This window comes from Hylobates moloch, unplaced genomic scaffold, assembly GCF_009828535.3.
Source record: "Hylobates moloch isolate HMO894 unplaced genomic scaffold, HMol_V3 SCAFFOLD_9, whole genome shotgun sequence".
Classification (NCBI taxonomy): domain Eukaryota; kingdom Metazoa; phylum Chordata; class Mammalia; order Primates; family Hylobatidae; genus Hylobates; species Hylobates moloch.
Window position 1 is genome coordinate 106108658 of NW_026652284.1, and position 6000 is coordinate 106114657.

The window sequence follows — 6000 nt, forward strand, 5'->3', positions numbered from 1 at the left end:
GTTGCATAACTTATTGACCTTTGTGATATATTAACCTGGTCTATTTGCATTATTAAAAATATATGTCATCAATATATGTTTTATAGTATTTAATTAAATTTCAAACATTTGTTCTTAGAGATGAGAAAATGAGTTTGCATAGTTAACAACCCTCTTTAAGAATGTAAGCCTTATTTATAATTTTGGAACATATTTCAAGCTGCTTTTATACTTGGTTAGTGTATATATTCTCTAGGAGTGTTTGTCTCAACCTGTTCATTGTATTCATTTTTTTCGCCCTACAAAGAGAAATAGCACATATTGAAACTTTATAAATAGACTTGTACTGAATAGAAGAAACAAAATATGCATATATATCTGTACTCTAAACTTCCTAAAAAGAAGTAAAATTAAATATACCTTATTATATTCACCATTCTTTCATTTTTACACATGCATTAAAAATACTTTATGGTTAAATTCATTTTTTGGGATATCATTATGAACTAATGGGCTTTCATGGGTACAAATTGTTTCAATTAACCATAAAACTTTAATACTTATTTGTGATGCTGAAATTTTCACAGGTTGGTGAAATTAGAGCCTCTTATTAGAATCTTTTATTCTTTAGGCAGTGTTCCATAATTACTTTCAAGCTCCACTCATTATTTCTTCTCTAGACTTGCCCAAATGTGTAATACGGAGTGAATAAAACCCTTCAGTGTTTTTCCTTTGTGAGTCTTTGAATATAATTTTGAATGTTTCAAAGAGTTGATTATGCTCCCATTACTATTGCTGTAAATCGTGGTAACTTCTCCCGCCTTGCTACCCTCCACTCCTGTTTTCTATAATTGTGCTGGCTTATTCTCCATTTGATGCCTACCCCCACGCCCCGCTAATTCATTTTCTATTTTTGCGCTTCCTGCTCAGCTCTCTGTGTGCTGGTGATATGGAAGGGGGGCAGGGAAGTCGTGGGAAAGGAAGGGCATGGTCCCTGGTGAGGGCTCCTCCCCGGCCTGTGCCCATGGACCTAGGTGAGGACAGGCACTCCTGCCTTTGCGCCCAAATGTTGCATTTCCCAAGACCACCCTGGCCCACGACACCCCAAGCTGTGCCTATAAAAAACCTGAGACCCTAGCAGGCAGACATACAGGCAGCTGGATGTCGACAGTTGCACATCAGCAGAGGAACCCATGGGCGGCTGGATGTTGAGAGGAACTCACCAGCATAGGAGCACACTGGCATGTTGGTAGGCCAGCAACCAGCAAAATGATGTGGAGTTTGGCCAGGGTGGTCAGAGGAGAGTCCGGGCCTGAAAACTATCTCCCTTCTGGCTCCCCCATCTGCTGAGAGCTACTTCCACTCAATAAAACCTTGCACTCATTCTCCAAGCACACGTGTGATCTGATTCTTCTGGTACACCAAGGCAAGAACCCCGGGATATAGAAAGCCCTCTGTCCTTGCGATAAGGCAGGGATCTAATGGAGCTGACTCACGCAAGCCACCTATGGACGGCTAAACTTAAAGAGCACCCTGTAACACATGCCCACTGGGGCTTCAGCTGTAAATATTCACCCCTAGACACTTACGTGGGGTCAGAATCCCACAGCCTGCCCGTCTGTATGCTCCCCTAGAGGTATGAGCAGTGGGGCATCGAAGAAGTGAGCCACACCCCCATTGCACGTCCTGCTAGGGCACAAGGGAACTTTTCTTGTTTCACTGGAGACTGATGTGTTTGGACTATATTAAGGGCTTTGTTGGTTCCCTGGTTTATGGTTTGACTTGGCCAATGGAAGACATCATCTGGAGATTGGGGTGTTTGGAGGGTTTGAGGAGAGAGGATTGGGGATACTTACACTCCTGCCCCCTCCCTGTTTCAGTGTTGCAATTTGGTAGTGGTGGCATCTTTTGACACTAGAATTCCTGCAGAGTTTTCTTCTCTCTCCTTCTGTGCTCACCAGACTATGGTAACAGTATTTTCTCCCACTGTCCTTTCCTCGCAGGGTAATGACTTATTGCTATTGCTAGTCTCGGAGTGCCTCCACATCATTAATTCTCTTATTTTTATCAATGGTCATAAATTATCTTTTGTTAAATCCTTTTGAGTAAATTCCATTTCCTGCCTGGACACTAATGCAGTGATTATTACCAAGTCCTCACGTTACTGTTGGCAAAGCTTGAGCTCTCAACTTAGAGCAGACAGGGCTCTTGTGTTGTTTAATAAGTGTTGATAAACCAAAATGTGGTGAGGATGCGTGGTTCACCTTCTACTCTTGGAAATATTAGAGTTACAATGAGTGTTACTCTGAAGGAGGATGGACTTTAATGCATCTAATATTCAGCTTCTTACCATCTATCTAATCACTCTGCTTCTGAAACAAGAAATTAAAAATACAGCAGGATCTCTCAATTTCAGACTTTTGTGAACCTGAAGTTACTTTTATTACTTTTCAGCTCTTGACAGTGGTTTTTAATCTTAATTCTTCAGATAGGAAAGCAGAAAGTCACTAGGATCTCACAGGTTGAAGATAAAAGATAAAGGGTTGCTAAAATGAGAGCATCAGGACAATGCCATAACATGTTTAATTGGCCTTATTTGTAAAACAAGAAATAAAGCAAACTGCTTTTTTATATCTCTGTTGTTATCCTCTGTGTTGTCGTGTCCACATTCAGATCCCTTCCGTAGAGGTGAAGGTGGCTTCTCTCTTCTTTAACCTGGTTTGGTCATTCAGCTTTGGATGTGGCAGATGTGAACTGTTGGCTCCTTTAGAATTAGAGAATGTCGTGTCCATTTCCACTCCAGGATTCCCATTACTGTTTCCTTATCATCCCTTCACTTTGGTTCTGATCTGATTCATCCCAGAATGCATGAAGCCATCACTGAGTCATTTTGGCCATTTGTGTCTGAGAGTTGTTTACCAAAGTGAGTGACCAAGTGTTCCCCTTCTCCTGGCTCCTGGGGAGTGACTGTGGGCTCTCTTCCAAGGTTGTGGCTGGGGAAAGCTAGCTTAGTCCTCTGAGAGGGCACACAAGTTGATTCCTCTAAACTTTGTATAGTGTTTTGGTAGAGGATGAGATGTGTGGGTGAAGTTCTCTTATAGGGTGGTCATGGTGTCTATAAAGGCTCATCTCTAGCTTATTGTCTGTATTTTCTAAATATTTTAACTTCTAGCATGTAGGACAGCTATGACTATGGAATGTTACAATTCAAGCCTATTGTGATGGTCTGCTACATTAATGGCCACTGTTGATCCATGCCTTCTTGTATTTATGTTCTTGGCTGGTCTCTTCCTCTTCAAAGAGGGCTAGCTTGGTGACCCTTTTTAACCAGTGGGATACAGTGAAGTAGTGCCAAGCAAGTTCTGGGTCTAAATCCTAAGAAAGCCTTAAATCTCCTGCTTTTGCTTTCTTGCGACCCCTGAGCTACCATGTAGAAATTTAGATTACATTACTAGAGACAGCATGTGGAGAAGAAACATGGAGAAGCCACATAAAAAAGAAGAAGCCTTGAGATAATATGGAGAGGGTGTGAGAGAGAATCCTAGCTATCCCAAAGTCTCCAGCTGAAGCCATGCCCTAGCTAATTCACCAACTGAATGCAATCACAAGAATGCCTGCTAGATGAGCAAAACAACCACTCAGCTGAGCCTAGACTGTTATGTGTAAACATTCAACATGCTACTAAATGCACAAGGGTGACAGAATGGAAACACTCACACACTGTAACTTGTATCCATATGATCTAGAGCACATGCCCCTACAGACTGCTCCCTAGCTGAGCTCATTTCTCTCCTACTACCCAGTGGGCATATTTAAGCATGTCCCAAAGTCCAGATGCAAGACCAGAGGCCCAGAGAGAGACCAGGGTACCCACTTTTACTTAAGGTTCCCCTTATGAGTTCTAGTTTCCTAGTTGAGCAGTTTACCCTCTGACTTCAATGTTTACCATACTAAAGACAATAAAGACTCCCTATATTAATTCAAATATAAGGGGTGGAGTGAGGTCACATTTTGTTTCACCATCACCAGCAGTTGCCCCTCTTCTCCAGAGCAGGTAGTCATTCCTAAAGACGACAGCACATGAGATCTTCACAAAACCCTGGGCAATTTCTTTGTTGGCACAGTCATTAGTGCTGTTTGCTGAGGATTCTTGTTCTTCCATTTCTGGGCATAATCAAGGCTTGTAACCTCTTGTGGTCAGGTGGCCCATACACTGGAATGGAAGTGATGTGTGTTACTTCTGGGCTGGATCTTTTCAACACAGATACGAGACTATCCAAAGCTCTCTTGCTTTCTGCCAGAATTGGCATTGGTGGCCACTTCATCAGTCAAGTTCCTGGGGTCAGGTGATGTGGAGCAAAGCTTTCTTGCCGACCCTCAGTAGATGATGCAACATGATCAAGAGTAATGTTTTGAACCACTGATGCTTTGGTGTTTTGGTAATTGGAGCATAACCTAGCCTATACTGATTGACCCATTTGCTGATATAAGAGAAAGCTCTTGCTATGGAAACCCTACTCTACCTTTATCTCTCATGTTTGTCTCTCTGATTAGAGCTTTCCTTAATGGAAAGCATACAGTCTTATTTTTTATTTTTTATTTTTTTTGAGACGGAGTCTTGCTCTGTCACCAGGCTGGAGTGCAGTGACGCCATCTCGGCTCACTGCAACTTCCACCTCCTGGGTTCAAGCAATTCTCCCGCCTCAGCCTCCCGAGTAGCTGGGACTACAAGCACCCGCCACAAAGTCCAGCTAATTTTTGTATTTCTAGTAGAGATGGGGTTTCCACCATGTTGGCCAGAATGGTCTCGAGCTCTTGACCTCGTGATCTGCCCACCTTGGCCTCCAAAAGTGTGGGATTACAGGCATGAGCCACTGCATCCGGCCTAATCTTATCTTCTTATTGTGTATTAGGTCTAAAATACAATATAAATGCCAAAACCTTTCAGCTAACATTTGGGGCTTTCCCACATTTTGACCCAGCCTTTTTTCCTATGTGTCTCTTATCGCTCATGTTAAAAAACTCTAAACCCCAGCCAAGCTGGGCTATTCACAGTTTGCCATACATGTCCTGTATTTATTTTCCTCTGTTCTTAGCATAGTGATTCAGAGCAGGTGCTTACAAGTCAGGTAAGTTAGGCCCAAATTGTGGCTTCAGCTCTCACTGTGTAACCACCAGCAAATCATCTAATCTTTCAGAGGCAGTTTCTTCTTCTGTAAATGGGAGATTTAATATCTTCCTTGCAGTATTAGGATGAGAATTAATGAGAAAATGTTTGAAGTATTTATCACAATATTTGACTCATAGTAGGCGCTCAGAACCTGAAAGTTTAACTATACTTTCATTCATTTCTTCTGGATGGAATCTCCTAGCAGTGACCCTAACTCAGTCCTTCAAGGACAGTTTGCAGGCTTTGTTATACCACCTGTGTGTTGTTTTTATCCAGCCCACAATTCTTTCTTCATTGGTAGCAACTTTATATCATCTTTTATCTTCTGAGATTCCAAAATAATTATTGGCACCTCTTCTAGGTCACAAATTATGACCTGACATACACTTTAATATTTTGAATATATGTCTTTTATCATGCATTAGACTTGAAATCTTCCTGAGGTTAGAATCTGTCAGGTTCTCAATTTTTGTATGTCTCACCACATCCAATACTGGTCCTATAAACACACCATGTAAGAACTTAATCATTTTTTTTATGAATAATGAATAAAAATTTGCCACATCTGTCTTGGGTCACACCACAGCCATTTTTTCATTTTCCAAGTCTTCAGTTTCTACTGAATACTTTATTTATAGCAGGAAGGGCAAGGAGAAAGAGGCAAACTTTGGAACACCTACTGAGCTAGGTACATTACAAACATTGCCTAACTGAGTTTTCATTTTAGCCCTTTGAGGCAAGTATTTGTTAAGCCATGCATCCAGGGCCACACAGGTGGTAACTAGCCGAGCTGGTGTGTTGATGTCTAGAAGCCGTGCTGTTTTCATTATAGGATATTCATTTTTGAATTA